Source organism: Megascapheus bottae, chromosome 11, assembly GCF_031878675.1.
Source record: "Megascapheus bottae isolate mThoBot1 chromosome 11, mThoBot2.hap1, whole genome shotgun sequence".
Lineage (NCBI taxonomy): Eukaryota > Metazoa > Chordata > Mammalia > Rodentia > Geomyidae > Megascapheus > Megascapheus bottae.
The window spans coordinates 30,425,065-30,447,515 of NC_143519.1; positions in this window are offsets into that span (position 1 = coordinate 30,425,065).

Genomic DNA, 22,451 nt, shown 5'->3' on the forward strand with positions numbered 1-22,451 from the left:
ATTTTTCTTTTTTTCCCTTAAGTGAAGTAGATGCCACGGGTTTGGAAGGATTAATTTTTGAAATTTTAATTTAATTGCATTTAAATTTTGGAATCCTATTGGTGGCACTATTTTAAGAAGTTATGAATACAATAAAACATTTGTTCTGCCTCATAAAAGGCTCTGAGTCAATGGATCCAGAGACTTAAGTCTCTGAAATTAACTGGCGAAAATAAAACTTTTCTCCCTTAAGTTCTTTCTGTCAAGAATTTTGTCACAATGAGGCAAAATTAACTAATACAGGCATCTATTCCTAATTGAACTTTGACTAGTATAGGAGTGAGGAACAAATTGAAATATGGCAAGCACAACAAGGATAAAACATTATTCATGACTCCTTTGCCCCTCAGCTCTTGTGGCTGTCTGCCTAAGCAAAGAAGATGCAGAAAGGATGGAACTCTGAACTCTAATCCAGATTTAGGAAAGAATAGGTGAACAGCACTGGTGGAAAGCATATTAGACTTCTGGTGTCTGCTTTTCCTTATCTGCTCTTGGAATCTGTGTTACTGACAATTCTCTAGCAAAAAATCCCATTGCTGATCTGTGCCACTGCTGGGTTACATGCTGATGTAGTTGGTTCTTTGTAGATGGAACAAATAACAGCAAATTTGCAGTGGATTCCTGTTTTGGTCTCTTACAGTGGAGCAGGATTGCTTTCTACATCACAGATACAGTTTTTCTCTAAACACACCTGTCCAAAGCTGCCTTCTCACAGTTTCTTAAATCTCTTTCAATGTCTTGATGTCTCTTGTTATTTCACTGGTATATCATATCTGAGATGTAGCTAATACGTGTGCTTTCCCATATCTCACTTTTGATAGGTCCTTTGTTTTCTTTATAAATACTATTACTACTACAGCTTATCATCATCATCATCATCATTATTGTATCTTCTTTAATAGTTGAACCAAGAAGTTTTCATCATTCAACTTACTTTGAGAGAACAATAAATATTTAGATATTTTTAAATTCATCTTACAGCTGGAACTGAGGGCCTGGGCACTGTCCCTGAATGTTTTTTCTCAAGGCTAGTCCACTACTTTAAGCCACAAAGCTACTTCTGGTTTTCTAGTTGTTAATTGGACATGAGTCTCAAGGACTTTCCTGGCCAGGCTGGCTTTGAGCCCAGGTCAACCTTCTCAGTAGATAGGATTACAGGTGTGAGCAACTACTGCTTGGCTGGTACAATAAATCCTGACCTTTATTTAAAGATAAGTTCTTTATGAAATCTGGCATCTAAACTTGAAAACCCATTCTCTGTTTCCCATTGTGTTCAGCCTGGGTTGCATTAGAAAATATGCCATAACTGGGTGATCTGAACAGAAGAAACATTTTCTCACAGTCCTGGAGACTTGAGGCTGAGATCAGTCTGCCAGCCAGTTGGGTTAAGGTAAGAATTTACTTCTTTCCTGGAAACGGCTTTCTTTGTACTCGTGTGAGAAAGACAGTCATACTTCCTGGTATTTCTTCTTATAGGGGCACTTTGTGGATCATGACCTAACTCAAAATTATATTTAACTTATTATTCTGTAAAAGCCTCATTGCCTAATATAGTTGCATTAGGGTTAGGGGATTTAGCTTGTGGATTTGGGGCTGATGCAACTCAATTTATAATATTAGCAGTATCATAATTTTATTATTCTTTAAATTTAGGTAAGGGTCCCCTATAGAATTATACTATATATATGGATTGCTGATCTAGTTCATTTTGCTATCAATATATTTTACCTAGCTTTTCTGGTCATTTACCATTCTTCTGATAGTTTCTTTTTCAATTATCTCTGTTAAATAGAATTAATAATTTATTCAGTGTCTATGTATAATTATAAACCCTACTATGAAAATTTGTTTCAACTAAAATTAAGAGCCATTTTGCCATAGTGACATTCAAAAAAGAAGCTAACAAATACTCTTGAATTTCATGGAAATTTTTTTAAAGTATACTATTGAAAAAGGTAATTTCCATTTATTCCATGTAAGTGTCACAGAGGTTTTATCTTTAAATTTTGTTTTTTTTCTTTTTTTCATATATTTTTATTGTAAATAATAGAAGGGTTACATTATATTCATCAGATAGAAGGTATATTACTTCACAAATATTGATACCCTTTCTCATGTCATGGTCCCTATTTCCCTCTCCCCCTCCTCCCCGCACAACTTGATTTCCCCCCTTCCCTCTTCTATTTCAAATAACCAATTAAGCATATATAAAATATATCAGATAACAAGGTAAAATAGTGTAACAATATGAGATATTTGGTTTTTTTTTAAACCTGAAATATCTATTCAAAGAAACAATATGGATAGGAATTTTGTCTGAATTTAATTTGATAGATTTGTGACGTTTTAGTTGGAACCTTAGAGGGATATTGACATGAAGAATCAATTTGATTTACAGGTAAGTTCTCAGTGATATATAATTAAAAGCTTTCAACAGGGGCAAATACCGAATGTGTCATGTATAATCCTACCTACTCAGGAGGCAGATTTCAGGATTGTTCAACACCAGTCTAGGGAAAAGTAAACAGGTCTCTTTTTTCCAACAATTAGCTGGGCACTGTAACTTTCACCCTAATCACATGGGAGGCAAGGTTAGAAGCATTGCAGTTCTGAGCCAGTCGAGGGAAAAAAATTTAAAAGCACATACAAAAATTTATCTCAATAGTAAAAGCTGGACATGGTGGCTCATATCTCCCATACTATCTAAGGAGGAGATACAGTCTGGCTAGCTTAGAAAAAATGTGAGAAATTATCTCAATATTAATAAGAGTAAAATGGCCTGGAGATATGGCTCAAGAAATAAATAAATTGAATTCAAACTTGCCTAGTGACTTTTTTTTTCAGCAGGGGATTAGTAAATACATATTTGGATTTTAGATTAAATTGATGAAAGGTTGATCAGATATGGAAATTATGGCTGAAATATGCTGAAACATAACATCGGCAATTAAACATAATGATCAATAGGGCCTGGAGTTTGGCCTAGTGGTGGAGAGCTTGCCTAGCATGCACGAAGAACCTGGTTCAATTCCTCAGTACCAGAAGTGATGATGTGGCTCAAGTGGTAGTACTCTACTCCTGAGAAAACCCAAGGATAGTGCTCAGCCCGGAGTTCAAGGCCCAGGACTGGTAACTAACTAACTAAATAATGATAATGATCAATAGAAAAAAATCTAAAATATTTCAAGATTTCTATAAATGGACAACAAAAATACAATGTAACAGTGGGAGTTAGAATTTAGATGTATGTGTATATTTATTTTTGAAACATTTGCTAGAAATAGAATATGTATAGGCATATATAAAGAGAATCATGAGATTTATTCCAGTATGCAGACAGAGGAAATGTTAACTTTAGGAGCGCAAAAGACTTCAATGAAAGGAAATACACAGATCACTAGGAAGCAGGAACAGACTCTATTTTTATTCTCTACCATGTTCTACAGGATTAAATAATTCTAGGAAATGCAAAAAAGATGGATATAAGGAATCTAAGAAAGAAGGGAGAAAGCAAGGAAAAGCAGAAAGAGAGGATGGAAGAAAAGAGTGACGCAGAGGGAGAGAGAGAGAGAGAGAGAGAGAGAGAGAGAGAGAGAGAGAGAGAGAGAGAGAGAGAGAGAGAGAGAGAGAGAGAGAGAATCAAGAGAAACTTGATTTCCTTGTTAAAAAAAGAAGCTAGCAAATAAAAATCTTGTATATGTATGGATATGTGTGTGTCTGTGTGCTTGTTGATAAACTTGAACTTGGAAACCTTAGTGCTGGGTCCTGAGATTTTGTCTTCAATGCTAGTGTTCAGCCACCTGAAGCACAGCTTCCCTTTTGGCATTTTGTTGAATCCTTGGAGATAAGATTCTTATAGAATATCCTGCCTAAGCTGACTTCAAACCATGGTCCTCAGATCTCATTTTCCTGAGTAACTAGGACTATAAGCCTGAGACATCAGAGCCTAGCAAAAGAAAATATCTGATCAAATAGCCTAACAAATGAATTTTGTGTCTAACAACCCAGGATCATTGAGGGATGAGAATTTCCTATTCTTACCTTGAACTGTCAATATATTTGTGGTTTTTAATTCCCCCAAAATAGTTTAAATGCAACTATAATCACAATTTTAAGGAATGAAAATATGTGTGTAAAAGTAAATATATAAAAGTCATGGAGGTAAAGAAGAATATTGCTTACTAAGAAATAAATCTCTACGCATGGATGCCGTAACTATTTTGATGATTAAATTTCTAGTCGCATTCATTTTCTTGATTGTGGTTATGGGATGGAATGTACTAGAGATTTATACCTGATATACTACTTATATACTATATCTGTTTGGGAAAAGATCATCATGTTTTTCTTATATAGGAAAGTAATAAGAAATAAGTGTTTCATGATGTAAAGGTAGCAAATACAAGGGCTCCAAAGGGCTTTGAAATACTTAGATAGTTCATATACTACCTTTTAAAATATTAAACCCTATACTGTACTGTTCATGTAAATATACACAAAAATATATTTTAAAGAAGTCAATGGTACTATTATTTCAGCTCATTTTTGCTTTAAAAAGTTATGAATACATATTGGTGGTCCTTTATGATTTGCAATTCTAGGTACAGTAATAATTAGCTCTGTTGTTCCATAATTTCTAAAATTCCATCACAATAGTTTTAAGAAATATAAAATAACATGTACAGTTTAATAATTATATATAATGACATATTACTTACCATGTGGATCTTTGTTAAACTTAAATAAATGTCATGTAAGTAGATATAAATTTATATAAGAGATTTCAGATTTATATCTTTTTTCATAGAAAAATTTTATTGCACATTTAATTATTTTTTGATATGCTGTGGAAAATACTCAGTATCAGATGATTTATAACTAAGACATTTATTGACAAATATGAAGTAACACTATATTCCAGATTCTTATAATTTACTGTATGTCTCAAAAAGTAGGATTAACTCTCATAAATTATTGAACTACTCATTTTATCTGATGACTGTTCAGATTTGATGGTGATTCTATTAGTTATAGCAGATGCTGCTACTCAAAAAATAAAAATAGGCAATAAATTATTCTTGCAAATACTCATTAAACTAAAAATCTGTTAAAATCCTGGTTGCAATAGTGAAGCCTGAAACACTTCATTGTCACCATTGCAATATTTAATTTGGTTCTGCAATGGGAAGTATATTATCTCTTAATTCACCTTAAAAGATCTTCCAAAATCCAGATTTTATTTACGCAAAGATTCAGTGGAATAATTTAATATCCATTTTGAAGTATCTGTCATATTTTTATCATAAGAAACAAAAAGACATTTTTTTGTCCAAAAGCTGATAAGAGTAGAAATAGTTTAGAACCAAAGAAAAGTGGAAAGCATATTTAAACATACATATCTATTAATAGTAAACATTTATATTGGAGATGAGGGTCTAATTTTAAAGATATACATACTAAGCAAATGCTTTATCATAGCCAAGACTTACCATAGTGAAAGTCTATCTTGTATGAAAGTGAAGTGATAAATATCATTTTTCTATACTGGTTAAATTTTAATGTGCTCAGGTCACAAATAATCTGCAACTCTCTTTCCCCAGTTCAAAATAATTTACTAAGAGGGTTTCAAATTTTAAACAAGAATATTTAGCCTTTGGGTTTAAGAAAAATGTATCTATTATATTTCACATGAAATTTTCTCTTGATGTGACTTATGTGGCCCTGTATTTTAACATAGCACAAGAAATTTTTGTTTCATATCAATTAAATATTATGTATTCTATACATTGTGAATAATATATATTACTCATATAAACTTTTCTAAACAAGAAATAGTTAATACCTTAATGTTTTCTGAAATATTGAGGTGCATTGTGGTTGTAAATTAATGGAAATTTACGGAATGATTTACAATGTCAATTGCAACATTTAAGACTGAGTAAAATTAAAACATAAATATTGTTTTGACACAAACATTAATAGTGGCCTTGGTATCTTAATGAGTACTGGGTTTACTTTTTAATAGCTAATAAGTTGAGGAAGTTGCCCTATCTTGTCCATATTCTCAGAATTGGATGACATAGAGAAACTGTAATACCATGACTTCTAAAAGAATTAAGAATCTGGGGCCTGAAGCCTGGCCAATTGGTAACGTGATTGCCCACCATGCACAAAGCCCTGGGTTTGATTGCCCAGAAACACATACACAGAAAAAGCCAGAAGTGGCACTGTGGCTCAAGTGGCGAAGTGATTGCCTTGAGCAAAATGTGTCCAAGGACAGTGCCCAAGCCCTCAGTTCAAGCCTCAAGTCAAAGCCCCAAGATTAGCAAAAAAATTAAATAAAAAATTAAGAATTTGGAAGGTTTTTTTAAAATGTATTTATTAGTAATATTTTTTCCAGTCCCTGGGAATTAAACTCTAAGCCTGGTTGCTATCCCTGAGCTTTTGTGCTCAAGACTAGCACTCTACCACTTGACCCACAGTGCCACTTCTTTTTGTTTGTTTTTTTGTTTTTGTTTTTTGGTTAATTGGAGATAAGAGTATTGCAGATCTTCTTGCTCTGGTTAACACTGAACCATGAGCCTCAGATCTCAGCCTCCTGGGTAGCTAAGATTGCAAGTTTGAGCTGTCTTCCCTCAGCGTGCATATTTTGTTAAAGAACATTTTATCATGATAATAACAACTAATAAAAGAGTATAAAATTTAATCACATAAAGTACATATTGTGTTTGACACCAAAATAAACATCCCAAGTTAATGCACCTACTACCTGACAAATATAACAGTAACCCCCTATGCATTATCCCAACAATAAATAAAATCCCAAGTTATTCTTGTAAAATATCAATTATTGATATTTTACATTTCTGCATTTTTTTATTTCCATAGGAAAATGCAGATTATATCTTAAAGTCACTACTAAATTGATCATCACTTTGAAATTCAATTGTGTGAAAAGATTAGTGCACCATTTTTATTGACTCACCTATTTCTATATTTACCTTGAGTAATTGATATTCCATATACTCAAACTTAGTTTTTTGTCATTGCTTATAAAATACATCAAATATAGTCTTTTTCTAAAAAGTTATCTTAATCCAATTAATACCATTGCCTTTTCATTTTCTCAAAATGTGTTATACCAACATTACTGCTTTGCAATATCCATGATATAATATCCATGCGATCTCTATTCATATCCATGAAACATTTTCAGTTGTTTATATTTTGTTTCTATAATTATAGTTTAATTTTCATTATGAATATTATTTTAAATATTTTATACTTGATAATTTTTTAGTAGACTCAGTGAAATGCGTTCAAAACAACATCTGTTTTCATCCTGGATGAGGAACACCTGTAATGTTGACACATGCTACAGCATCTGTCTTAAGAGATACAAACAGGTGTCAGAAAGCTTGTATTTTTCTAGTTGGCTCTAGAACTGGGTTGAATTATCACAGACAGGTCAATACATGTTTGGGGGACTGATTTTCATTTTAAATTTATGCTTTGATCAATATTGGAAAAGAAAAATTATGGAAAATTCTTCTCATGGGAAATTAAAATTCAAGTACCAGCCTGCTACTATTTTCTTTTTCTTGTGACAGGGCAGCTGCTACTAGAATTTAGCTCTTCCTATAAACAACTACAAATCAGAACATCAACAGCAACAATGTAAACACATGGAAAGTAAGAACTAGGCAATAGGCCACATTGTGCTATGGGACGAAGTATGGAGATAATTTTATTTTTATTCCAGTTTCTTCTTGAGTCTGTTTGTCCAAACAGCATTTCAATCTAGTACATTAGATCTGAAAGTGTTAACTTTTGACTCCAAAATTTGTTCTTGTTTTAATAACCTGAGTCTGAAATTAAGGTGGTTTAAGGCAGGTGCAACTAGCAGGACAAGACAGGAGAATGCTTCGTGACATGAGTTGCTTATGCACAGTTAAGTTTTTTGTGTAGAGAGCTACTTTAGTCTCAGAGGTAAGCAAGATCACAACAATGTCAGACAGATAGACATTTGGAAAGATTCCTATTAGTGAATACCTCCAGCATTCAGTTGAAAACCCTATAAGGCCATGTTTAAAGCTGATACTAAAGGAAAAAATCTCTCTCTATCCGAACTTTCAAATTGCAAATTAACTTCTAAGGAATGAATGACTACCTGAATAAGTTTTTATGATTGTCAAGGACAATAAACATACTACAACATTGACAAGGTACTTTTAAAAATCATGAAAAAACACAAGTAAATGAAAAATTGAAATGTAATGCATTATCAATTTAATACAGATTAGAAAGATTTTTTCAGGTTAAGTCATGTGGTGGTATTTATGAACCATGACATCAAAAACTTATGAGTATATTCGTATACTTCATAAAAATGGAAAAGATTAATGACTACATATGTTTGGGGAAGGAATTATAATATTTAAGTGATTAAGAAGTAAATGAATACATATAGGTTTCAAGTAAATTGAATATTGGAAGATAAATAAGCAAAATTTTCCAGCTAAAAGATGAATTTTTTAATGCTGCTTAATAAGTAATAGTAAAATAATGACATTGAAAATGATGAAAATTAGGTGATAGGTTAAAAACAGCATAACTAGGACAAAGTCTTAGATCTATGGGACAGTATCAATTTCCTGTTTATACACATTAAAATTTCTAAATGATATGAAATAAAACTAGTCACAAAAATAAATTGTTTTGGAGAAAGAAATCCCCATACAATTGCCATTCCATATCCAAGGGAAGGGCGGGAAACAAGATGAGGGGCAGGGGTGGGGTGAGGGAAATGGGGACCAAGTCATGAGAAAGGGTATCAAAGTTTGTGAAGTAGTGCACTTTCTATCAGGGTGAATGTAATGTAACCCTTCTATTACATTAAAAATGTATGAAAAAAGTAATAAAGTCACATTATTTTTAAAAAGCAGAGCCATGAAAATTAAACGAAATGAAAGACATTTTAAGAAACAAAAGCTAATAGTTTTGTCACTTTTATATATCACTGAAAGAATTTCTTCCATGTAAAGGAAGATAAACTCATCTCAATACCTACATCCAAACAAAGAAATAAGGATCATTAACCATGAAAAATGCACAAAAATACCAACTATATTTGAAACTGTTATTTGATTATTGATTTCATGTTTTGTATTTGTATTTATAGTGTTGAGGATTGAATCCAGGCACTTAAAAATTTGGCTCAGGTGTCATGAGAACTATCTATAACACCAGTAACTGAGAGTCAGATAATAGTAGGAACACTATTTGAGATCAGTCCAACTGAAAGTTATTAAGAACTTCACATCAGCATATAGGCTAGGCATCATGGTTTCTTCTTGTAATTTTAGTCCCAGACAAATTAAAGAAAGAATACCTTGAAAATTAAAACATAAGGGACTAGGGATGCATCTCAGTTGTATACTACCTGGCAACCAATAAAATTCAAACAATGAATGCCAAAGCAATGATGTTAACAAAGACAAATGATTTATTTTATATGCAGCTATGCCACAAATCACACTATATGTGGCAGAAACTTGCATTCCTAAGATGTAGACTGGATCAGTACCAATCATGAGAAATAGGTACTGAAAGAAACTTGATTTAAGTATAAAAAATAGCCACATTAGAATGAAATTGTGGAAAATATACCAGAAGAGAGTATTTATATCAATAGTAGACAAAACATACTGTTTTGTATGTAAGGATTAAGGAATCAATTTCTCCAAAAGATATAGTTGAAATCATCTAATAACATCACTTAAAATTCATTTAACACATTGTCCTAAAATTGGAAAAGTAAATCAGAGTTTTTGTCTTGGAATTTACCCAATTTTCCAGAAACACAGCCATATGAAACTTGGTAGAGCAACGATGTTCAGTGCAGCATTATTTACCACAGTTAAGATACAGAATCAACCCAGATGCCCTTCAGTAGATGATTGGATCAAGATGTGGTATTTATACACAATGGAATACTATGCTGCCATCAGAAAGGATGACAACATCTTATGCATAAGGAAATGTAGGACTTGGAAAAAAATCATATTAAGTGAAGTAAGCCATACTCCAAGGAACATAGACTTCATGTTTTCCCTCATGTGTAATAGTATGACCAAACATTTTTTTTACATTTAATTTTGATCAATGTTGTAAAAATAGATGTTGCTTTAAATTCTACTTTCACTTTAAAAGACTGGAAATCTTTCTTACAAAATAACATGCATGCAAAAAACCAACAAAATTTAAAAAATTAAAGTTTATTTAACAAAAATGTCCAAATACAAAAATATTCTATCTTATTGAGATTCAATTGAGAGAAGACAAAAGGGTGAATGAAAACATAGCCCATTTCCCATTACTTATTTGACGTACATTTAATGCTGGTGGAATTCTTAGCCTATAGTAAATAATTCTTGAATCATTGAATAAATCTCTTAATCAACGCAGGCATGGATTTCATAAGCTTTTTAAATTCTCAAGCAATCTGATCTTTTTTTTTAGTGTGTCAGCTTAGCTATAAATGCATAATATGCAAATGTAACAAATCACGAGAATATAAATTACCTACTAAAGGCAATAGACAAAAGTGTTTTTCCACTTTGAAGTTATGCTGAGAGAGAAACTTAATAACTTGACAGAAAAAAATTGAATATTTAATAGGAGTACATGTAAAACCCAGACATAATTGAGTTATATTACATTGAGAGTTATGTACTTCACATTGAGATCTTGAAAAGATGAAATGCTTACCATGCAATTATTGTGCTGCTGTTTACATCATGATATTTAAGTTTGTGACAGCACTAAAATAAAACATATGAATATATGCATGTATATTGGTGTATGAATATATAAGTGTCACAAAAGTCAATAATACGACTTTAGATGAGTCACATTAAATAAATCATAAAAGCAAGTGACTCTTGATGAATCTATCATAAAATTATTTCAAACATCACAAAAATTAATGTTAGGAATTTATCTTTAGTAACAATATTGAGAAGTTCAAACTTGTAACAATTAAGGGACAACACATAATAAAGTGTATGTGTGTATGTCTATGTGTGTGTGTATGTGTGATATCTTTCTTTTGCTTTCACTTAAGTGGAAGAGATTTTCTGCTATCCTATTCTAATAGTTTTTTTCCAAATCAAATGGAAATAGAAATTAAACAAACCAGCAACAAAACACTAAACCAAGAGCACCTTTTCCTTCCTGATCATATGTACTTCCTACTTGCAAAGCAGGATAATGAAATAATACTAGTATGCAATTAAAATTGTAAAAATTAAACATTTTTTTCTGATATAACTGGAAAAATTTTGAGAAATAAAGTGATTGGACAAAATAAAAGATAGATACAGGGAATTCTAGGAACAGAAAGAATTATAGCAGCTATAAAAACAGCAATTTTGTTCGCTTAACAGAATCGATCATACCCAAATATTGAGGTCTCTGCATGGTGTTGTTGTAGGTAACAAGAAATTTCAAGAAGAGGATAATGAGCCCTGAAAGAAGATTGCAGTGGAGGAAGCTTTCCTTCATTAGATATCTGATCTTGGAAAATTCATAATTTACCAAACACACAAATTTATGGGACAGCATCATAATTCAGCATATATATCCAATGGAGCTGATCAAGTCAAAGTATGCATTTCCCTCTCCTTAGCCTTTGTAAAAAATTTTTGATCAGCATATAATACATATTTATGAGGCACAGCATATTTTAATACATGTAAGTGATGTGTGCTAAAAATGAACAATTTTATCTCCTAAGGCCATTTTCTGTTTACAGCTTCCATGTTCTTATCTACTGGTTACTCATAAAACACAGCAGGCAATTTTGAATTAGTCACCCTGTTAGATATAGAAGAGTGGAATTACTGCTTCTTGCTTTCAATTTACAATTTTCCAATTTGACCCAGATCAACTTGAGCTCAATTCCTATAGAATGGAAAAACAACAACAACAGCAACAACTTCACTTATATACCTCTGTCTGATGATTATCCTTATTCTTGTCCTGCTTCATCTTCAGCTTTGTCTTTCCCTTTTGTATCTGTTTCTATGCCGACAAAGGTGAGGATTTTTCACTGTACCTCATCTTTGTAATTTTTTCATTGAGTTAGCAGAACACTCAAAATCATGCTCAAGCATTAATGGTATCAGAGCTGAAGTAATATTAAAGAATAATATAGATTTATTAATAAATATAAGAACAAGTATGCTTCTATTAATAGTAGCATATACCATTTTGTCAGTTGGTTTGACTTTTTCAGTGGCTAAATAACTACTAGAAATTTACGCCATTGGGAGTACACTGTAAATCACTTATATTTGACCAAACATTTCATGTTTTATTTTATTTTCATGGTGATAAATAGATGGGTTACAGTTAACATTCATGATGTAGTGAGTACATTATTTCTTGAGCATTGTTATCCCTTCCCATAATCTTCCATTTTTTCTCCGCATCCCTCCCAAATTGTAAAATTCATTTCCAACATATTATCTTGTGAATGTCACTCTTAGACTGGTTCATCTTTTGTCCTTTGTCTCATCATCATCTTGGTTTTTCCCTTCCCTTTCCTGATTCAAATATCTATCTATGTAGCTGTCTGTCTGTCTGTCTGTCTGTCTGTCTGTCTGTCTGTCTGTCTGTCTATATACCAAGTACCATAGACAGCAGCAGCAACAACAGAAGATAAGCCATAAGGAAAAGGCAAAAGGAAAAGAGAAAAGAAAAAAAAGTAAATGATCAGCTTCACATAGTACATTAAAACAAAACACACACACACACACACACACACACACACACACACACACACACACATAAATCTCTTGTTTCTCCATTCTGGAGTTCATTTTGTTTATCCATATGCACATAGTTTTTGAGCTGTTGCACTCTGCTAGGAAAATCCTAGACACATACTAATTATTACAAATGAGGGAAACCGTGGAGCCTGTATTCCTTTGGGTCTGCCTTTACTTCTTTTAATATGATTTTTCCAAGTCTTTTCATTTCCTTACAATGCCATTCTTTCTGGGGGCAGCATAGAATTCCATTGTGTAAATATGCCACATCTTCTTGATGGATTCATTTGCTGATAGGCATTTGGTTTGGTTCCATATTTTTGCTGTGGTAAATAATGCAGCAATGATCATCATTGTGCTATTAGCTTTAGCATGGTCTTGTTTGCAGATATTTGCTTTCCAGAGTGGTTTAACGAGTTTACACTCCCACCACCAGTGTAGTAGTGATCCCTTCTGGACACATCCCTGTCAGCATCTGTTATTATTAGATTTCTTGATGATGGCCATTCTAACTGGAGTGAGGTGGAATCTTAGAGTTGTTTCAATTTGCATTTTTTTATGATAAGAGATGTCAAGCATTTCTTCTTGTATCTATTGGCCATTCTTATTTCCTCTTCATAGAAATCTCTATTTAACCCCACCTGGATGTTTCTTTGAGGATTTGATTTTGAGAGATTCAATTTTTAAGTTTTTTGTATATTTTAGACATTTCTGGCATATTTTACTGGAACACCTTTGTAAACATGAATAAAAAAAAGTTGGTACAACTTCATGTTTGCATTAGTACCAAAGGTGGTTTCAAAGTAAGGCAATTCATATATTTGAGGCTTAATCAAGTGTTTTTTTTAATTCCTTTTATTTTAAACCTCTTTTAGGAAGTGTATTAATGGTTGTAAAAGTGGAGATGGTGCTGTTTTGGCATAATTTATCCACATATTCAATTATTTTAGTCTAGTCTTAATCTATTGCAACAATAAATACCTAAAATAATTATTTTGATCCTGCTGGGAATATTAAGATTCCTTAGAAATTTAAATGCTAAATCTCTAGTGAGAGCTCTGTAGGAGAAATAAAGTGAGTTTCTTTCCACAAAACCAGGGACTGCTGTGAACTTTTTTCTGTCAACTTGGCTAAATGTGTTAAGTGAAATTTAGTGACTAAGGTACAAAAACTGGCAAGTGGTTGAAAATTGAGTCAAATAATAAAATGCATTTAATCTTGAAACATGTTAAAGTAATTAGTTTTTGTTAATATTTGCGATCATTCAAATGTGATATCCTTGCCAATTCTGGGTTGCCTTTTCTACTGCTGATGACTACTTACAAAATAATGTAAAATAAGATGCTGGTTAATTTTCTATAAAACAGCATAACAATTTACAAAATGAATACCATTTCTGCTTATTATAAAGTTGTGTCTCATAAATTGAAACTTGTCAAAAGAGAGATAACATTTTTTGTTATAATTTTTCAAAGAGCATGTACATATATCCTATATTAACTCATCAGGTGATAGTATGTCAGATTGTGTATGCATTATTAGAAGTGTATGTCTTGTCTTTTAAATTTTCATGAAGAACATGTGCCCTGGCCACTAAATGTAAAAATCTCTAGTAGTAAGCCATACATTTTTAATGCTTTCACTGTAAATTGATCATTAGATTCATACTACCTTTCCTCATGAGATAAGGATTGAAGAGCAAAAAATCTACCATGAATCAATAAGAAAAAGTGAATGCAATGTTACTTTTGAGAGAACTACAAAGGAAACCACTTCTTTAACGTAAGCTGCTCCAAATAATTTTCAATTACCAACTTAATGAGAGTATCATAAATTGTAATGGATTTTCATATAAAATTATGTTTTTTTAACCATTTGTTCTTCTTTTTAATCTCTACTTACATTTTACATTTAAGATAATTGATTAGGTTGTTATATGATGTTGAAAAAACAGAAGGTGATTTTTAAGGCTAGTTTTGGAAAATTTGCACAGCTAGTCCTTTTTAAAATGTAAAGAAATACAGAAGATGGGAGAAGATCTTCACCAACCACACAACTGATAAAGGCCTCATATCTAAAATATATCAAGAGCTCAAAAAATTGAATCACCCCAAAACTAATCTCCAAAGAAACAACCATCCCATCAAAAGATGGGCCAAAGACTTAAAGAGAGTCTTCTCTGAAGAAGAAATAAAAATGGCCTATAGACACTTGAAGAAATGTGCGACATTTCTGGTCATAAAAGAAATGCAAATTAAAACAACTCTAAGATTCCACTTCACTCCAGTTAGAATGGCCAGGATCAAGAAAACTAGTAACAACAGATGTTGGAGGGGATGTGGCCAGGAGGGATCACTACTACACTGTTGGTGGGAGTGCAAACTCAGTTCAACTACTATGTAAAGCAGTATGGCAGTTCCTCAAAAGACTAAACATAGAGCTCCTCTATGACCCAGCAGTTCCACTACTTGGCATTTACCCAACCATGCAGAAACTAGGGCATACTAAATCCACCAGCACAACAATGTTCATTGCAGCACTATTTATCATAGCAAAGATATGGAACGAACCCGGATGCCCCTCATTTGATGAGTGGATCAACGAGATGTGGTATTTGTACACAATGGAATTCTATGCTGCTGTCAGAAAGAATGACATCGCCCCATTTGTTAGGAAATGGAAAGACTTAGAAAAAATCATATTAAGTGAAGTAAGCCAGACTCAAAGGAAGATAGGCTCAATGGTTTCCTTCATTTGCCATAATCAGTAGAAACCTTGGACTCTCCTAGCAGAGATTTGCAGTAGAGCAATACCTAGATACATAAGGCCATATAGTATGTTGCTAAATGAAAGGACCTCTAGGATATAGAAACAAAAGTCATATACTGAATGATTGTTGTCCTTAACGTACTATGTTATCTCTCATCTCTTTTGCTATCCCTTGTTTATCTCATATTGTTACAGTATCTTACTTTGTTATCTGATATATTGAATATATTTGTATTTGGTTATTTGCAATTGGATAGGGAAGGGGGGAAAACAAGATGAGATGTGGGGGTGGGGGTAAGGAAATGGGGACCAAGACATGAAAAAAAGAAATACAGAAGAATAGCAAACAGATTTTACATGATTTAGAACTTACAGACAGATCAAAAACTATTTCCACAATACGGGAAAAATTCTTGATTTTGTAAAGTGGCATCCTTACTATAACCTCAAAACTCAAAATATCAGGAAATACCTAACCGCATTAGGAAGTTAATGTAGTTTTGTTTTAAAAGGACTCAAAGTAGACTAGGAACCTTAATGTCATATGTAATTAATGTTCACTAAAACTGCTGATTTTTATCCTGATCTTCTGTGACTTAAAATATTTACTGAATCATCTTTTAGTCCTTCCTAAACCATTGACTTTAGATTCCTTGTGTCTATATTTTAAGTAGTTTAATATTCAGTTATAGGATGTAAAATTGCTTATTTTCAAAAGTTTTAGAAGATTTTATAATGGTAATAAATAAATCATTCATTAAATTATGACTAAATTTGATTGTCAGATGGAAACAATAATAAACATGGAAAGTACAAAATTAAAAACAGAATGACTATAATATAAATGAGACCTAGAAGATTAAAATACCTTTTGAAAAAAAAACAAAATATGAACTCATTTCTGATGAAAAAGAAGTTCTAGACAGTTAACTTTTTTTCATATATTTTATTGTAATTAATAGAAGGGTTACATTATATTTGCCAGATAGAAGGTGCATTAATTCATATACATTGATACCCTTTCTCATGTCTTGGTCCCCATTTCCCTCCCCCGCAACCCCACCCCTCATCTTGTTTTCCCCCCTCACTATCCAATTTCAAATAACCAAATACAAATATATTCAATATATCAGATAACAAAGTGAGATACTGTAACAATATGAGATAACCAAGGGACAGCAAAAGAGATGAGAGATAACATAGTACATTAAGGACAACAATCCCTCATTATATGGCTTTTGTTTCTATATCCTAGAGGTTCTTTCATTTAGCATCATACTATATGGCCTTTAACTTTTAATTAAGTACTAAATGGAATAATTTCCATTAAGTCACACATACAGTTACCATAAATAGCATTAATAATCAAATAACATGACATAAAATTTTATATGATATAAAACTGGGGAGTAAAATTCTATTTTTATCAATTTATTACCAGGAAACAAAAAGTGCATAGAAAATATTAAAATAAAATGTATAAAATAATTCATTCAAAACAAACATTATTTTACCAATAAAAGCCATCAGTCAAATCACATACACTTTATTTTTCTTTTAAATTTTATTTTAAGGGTGATGTACAGAAGGATCAAAATTACATAAGTCAGATAATAGTACATTTCACCCCTTCCCTATTTTTCTCCCAGTTTTTCCCTTTTGGCATTCTCTCTTTCCTCAAATTTTACAGTTCCTTTTCAACATAGAGTCTAGTGAGTTTTACTGTTGCATTTATTCACCCTTTATTCCACCATTTCTGTGGTAGGAAATAGAAAACAAAACCAATGACAAAGAAAAAACACACGTATACACATGCACACACACATTAATTTTAAAAAATACCAAAAACTATCTTCTTTCCATTTCCAAAAATATCATTTTATATACATTTTATTAACTTTGTGATCCTCTCCTAAGAATATCCTCCTTTATTTTCATGTGTGAATGTCCATAGTCTTGTATTATTTGTGGTGTCCAAGTGCACTTTCTGTCTTTTACCATCTAGTGTATTTACTTTCAATTTTATAGGCATGTTTTCATTGCAACAAATGAGAGAAAACATACTTTGTTTCTCTAAGTCTGGCTTACTTAATATAATTTTTTCCAAGTCTTTTCATTTCTATATCAATAATACAATATTAGTCTCTCTGTTGGAGGCATAGAATTATACTGTGTATACATATCACTTTATCTTGATCCATTTATCCATAGATCACCTTGGTTGATTCCATATCTTGCCTATGATAATTAATGCACTAATGAACATGATTGTGCTGGTAACTTTAGTTTGGCCTTGTCTGTGTTCTATGGGATAGGTGCTCAGGAGGGCAATTGCTGAGTCATAGGAAAGCACCATCTCATGAGCAAACTCCATACTCTTTCTCACAGTGGCTGAGTATATATTCCCTCCTAGATTCTAGTAGCTCACACTGTGGCCACAACCATGCCAGTATCTGTTATTGTTAGTTCTCTTGATAATGATCAATAAACATATAAATATGAAAGGAAATGTTGCCCCGATAATGTTTATTATATAAGACCATGGAGTAAAACAAAATGCATGCATAATTCTAATCTGTATGCATGTGTATTTTTTATTAAAGAATTTATTAACATTGATTTTTACATCATATTTCAAATGACATGTTTAACAAACAGTATTCTAGAGTGAATCATGGTGAGTGAGACAAGTCAAGACCAAAGGAATAAAAGGCGCCTGGTATCCTTAATTTGTGGCTATTAGATCCAAACAGTCCAAGAGCAAGGACTCAAATGTTGCATGTGTATTTTTATATGGATCACTCACTGTTACCTTTAATGAGGATAATGCATTTAAAATGTTTTATTTTCATTTTTTGTCTATTTATTATTAAACTTCCTAGACTTCATAAAACGTACATTGATTATCATTAAACTTTATATACTTCATAATACTTACATTGAAGTTATTTCATATTTTAAAATGCAAAGAATTTTAATTGCTATCAAAGTTTGCTTCTCTATATATATGTCACTCCACTGTTGATTAATTAAAGTAATTTTTGGAGACAATAATTATCATTTTCTTAATGTCATGCAAATGAATTACTCTAGTATTTTAAAGATAGTCACACTTTTCTGTGTCTAATTTGCTCATAATTTTCATTATTAGAATACTGTAGAAGGTACAACATTCTAGAAAATTCCTAAAGAAGATTTTTATCTCTACAATAGAATTGATTATGCTGGTCATATCACTTCAGAAATATGAAAAAAAACCCATAAACTGTTTAGTAGATCTGAAAGGTAGTTTTGGTAAACAAGATATTCTTCAGAATATTTTAAAAATCATTAGTAGTTTCAAAATTTATTGCTAGTATGTAATATTTAATGACTTCTTTTTATAACCGGTTTTCTAAAACATTGTTTCACAATGATCAACTAGATAATAGGTCCCTTAGCAAGCAAAATGAAGTGGTACAAATATTAAAAGCGTTCTGTGCCCTTTGAAAATATTATGAAAGTTACTGCACAGATGGGCTGAAAGTTTAATTACCTCTAAAGAAGAGTGTCACAGTCATCATTGCTCTTGCAACAAGTGGAAATTTAGCAACCAAAATAACTATCTGTAAATTGCTCTGAGACTGTATATCAAATCCATGGAAGAAGCAGCTGCCATTTCGCTTATGTCACCCGCATATTAGCATTGCCTACAATGGCTTAACATGGAGATGTCACATTGGCTTTTTCCTCATTTGACATTTTCTAGGCATTTTGCAAATTCTCCAGACTAAGAGAAATGTATGAAATATAGTAACATGTGGAGACTCAGTTTTGTATCTTTCTAATGTGTATTGTCATGCATAAACAACAACATGAACAAGTAATGTTATTACCAGGTGTGGAATTTTATCTTGGAAACATTTTTCATTATGTAGATGAGACAGTCACATTATTAATATAAACCATCAAGATTTCTTTAACTAAAAATTTTATTTTTTAGGTTTCTGTACAAAATATCAAATAATAGAATCATAAATGGTGATATCAACCTATTTCAGCATCAAAATTTTATTACAACATGTAAGAAAATAAAGACAAATTACCCAACAAAGATAAATTAAAAACTTCCGATACTCATTTTGTAAGAAATATGTCCATTTCTCTCCCTTCAGGGATTTTAAGTGCATACATTAGTGAGAAGTATACTTTAATATGGCTCTGAAACAATGCACTGTTGTTCATATAATCTATTATGACATCTTGCCATTTGATTTTTGATAAAAGTTTTACCATATTTTTTTGAATCTGATTTTGTATAGCTAAAAAATATAAAAGAAAAATGCATATGCATATATTGGGAAGCACAAAATTTAAAATTAAAAGAAATGATTCCAAGAACTCTTTTGAATATTAGGAATCCCATGATATTGTAAAGACATTGATACTATTTTTTTTGTTGGTATTGGGGTGGCTTTGAACCACAATCCTCAGTTCTCAGCTTCCTGAGTAGCTAGGATTACAGGGTTGAGCCACTGTACCCTGCACATTGATATTATTGTTATAAATTTTTAATCGGTCTTTGTTCTTATCTACACATACTGAACCTCTTCCCAATAGATTGATAGACTTGCCATTTTACAATCATTCCCACAATCAATATATTATGATACACACACACACACACACACACACACACACACACACACACACACACATTGTCTGATCTAAACAAGACACTGGCTCTTCTCTGGCTCAATTCACTCCTAACAAAATAAGTTGCTTGTCCTCCTCTTCCTCCTCCAACAACAACAACAACAACAATAACAATAAAAATCCCTTCCTCTGAACCTCTATGCATTTTGATTCTGGGTTGAGATCAATTTTGTGTGACTATCTTATCTATCTATCTATCTATCTATCTATCTATCTATCTATCTATCTATCCATGTTCTGTCTCCCTTCAGGCCTTGATTGACCATGCTTAAATTACTCATCTACTTTTTTTTGGTTTATATTTCCCAGTATTTGTATGTAATTATTTGTGTACATTTGTTCATGTGAACTTTTGTTTTTCTGAGTTTTCTTTTACTTTTTGTTTGAGACAAAAACTTCAATAGATATCCCAGACTGACCTGAATTAAAGGCCCTTCTACCTCAACATCCCAAGTGAGTTTTAAATTTCTTGAAGAACAAAGAAATTTCCTTTGTTTGCTGCATCAAAGGTCTACTGTATTTGTTATTTAAAATAAAGGAACACATTTATTTTTAATACAATGTAACATGCATGAGGTATTAAATATTAGACACAAAATAGACAAAATTAGACCCAAGAAACCAAATGACTTTCTCAAAATAATAGAGTTCACAGAGCAAGTAGTCTCTTACGTAGCCTTAGATATCAGATTTGCAAAGGAAGCACCTTGTAGAGGAGAGAGAAGACCAAGAATATGGTTCAGCAAAAACACTCCAACAACTGTCTCTCCACAGAAATATCAAAATGAACACCTTATCATTCACTATTGTCACAAGGTCAAAGGAAGATGGGGAAGTGACAATAATCCCTGATGTTATTACAGTTTAATAACAAGAGATACATTAATAAATATAGACATACAAGCACTGGTGGCTCATGCCTGCGATCCTAGCTACTCAGGAGACTAAGATCTAAGGATGATGGTTTGAAGTCCCCATTGGACTCTTATTTCCAATTAACCACCCAAAACCCAGAAATGATGCTTTGGCCCAACTGATAGAGTGTTATCCTTGAACACGAAGAGGGCTCCGTGACAATGCCCAGGCCCTGAGTTCAAGCCCCACTCCAGACAGAAAAAAAATGCATTGCCTGTATCAGCCCTCCTCTATTTCCAAGCAATACAGAATGATGAGTTATTCTTCTTACTTAGGAAGAAATTCTGCCTTAAACTTGACATTATTATCAGAACCATTATGGTGAAATCCAATGTTGTTTATAATTCAGTAACCTTGGTCCCCTCTGCAGAACTTGTCTGAACCAAAAGAAGTGCTAGCGGCTAAGGGACTAACCTCATATTCCAGTCTTAGGTAATAGGAAGCTGACAAAACCAGCAAAAGATCTAAGCTGTTAGATATCACTGTTGTGAGTTCTATCCCTAGGCAAAAATAAATAAGTAAAAGTCCATGTACCCAAATGTGAGGCTCAATTGATAGGGAACCTGCTTTGTTAGTGCAAGAATCTGTATAATTTCCATTACTACGTGAATAAATAAATAAGGCAATGCCCACCCAAACAAACCTAAACAAGATAAATTTACTGCTGAGTTACATTAAACATTTAAAGAAAATGTAGTACCCATTAATTTAAAAGTATTTCAAAATTTGAAGTGGTTGAGTCTATTCATTTATTCTACTAGGCCAGCATAATGCATCCTAATATCAAGCTTGGAAGCAAAGGCAGATATTCTTGATGATTAGGACTTGAAGTCCTGTAAAGATGTCCACTTTCACCCCCTACCCTCCAATTAAAACTGGAAATTCTGGTAAGAAAGATCATGGAGAAGGGAAATATATATATATGTATATATATACATATATATATATATATAATCAGGAAAGGAGCCATCGCATTGCTATTTTCAGATAATACAGTCTTACATGAAGAAAACCAAAGCCTCTACAAAAACTCATTAAATAAACAAATTCAACAAAGCTGAAGGATACAAACCTAACATACAAATGTCAGTAGCTTTGCTATATGCCAATAGCCAAATAACTGAAATAGAAAATAAGAAAGCAATCTCATTTATAAAGCTTCAAAAAGAATACAAAACCTGGGAATGACTTTATACAAAG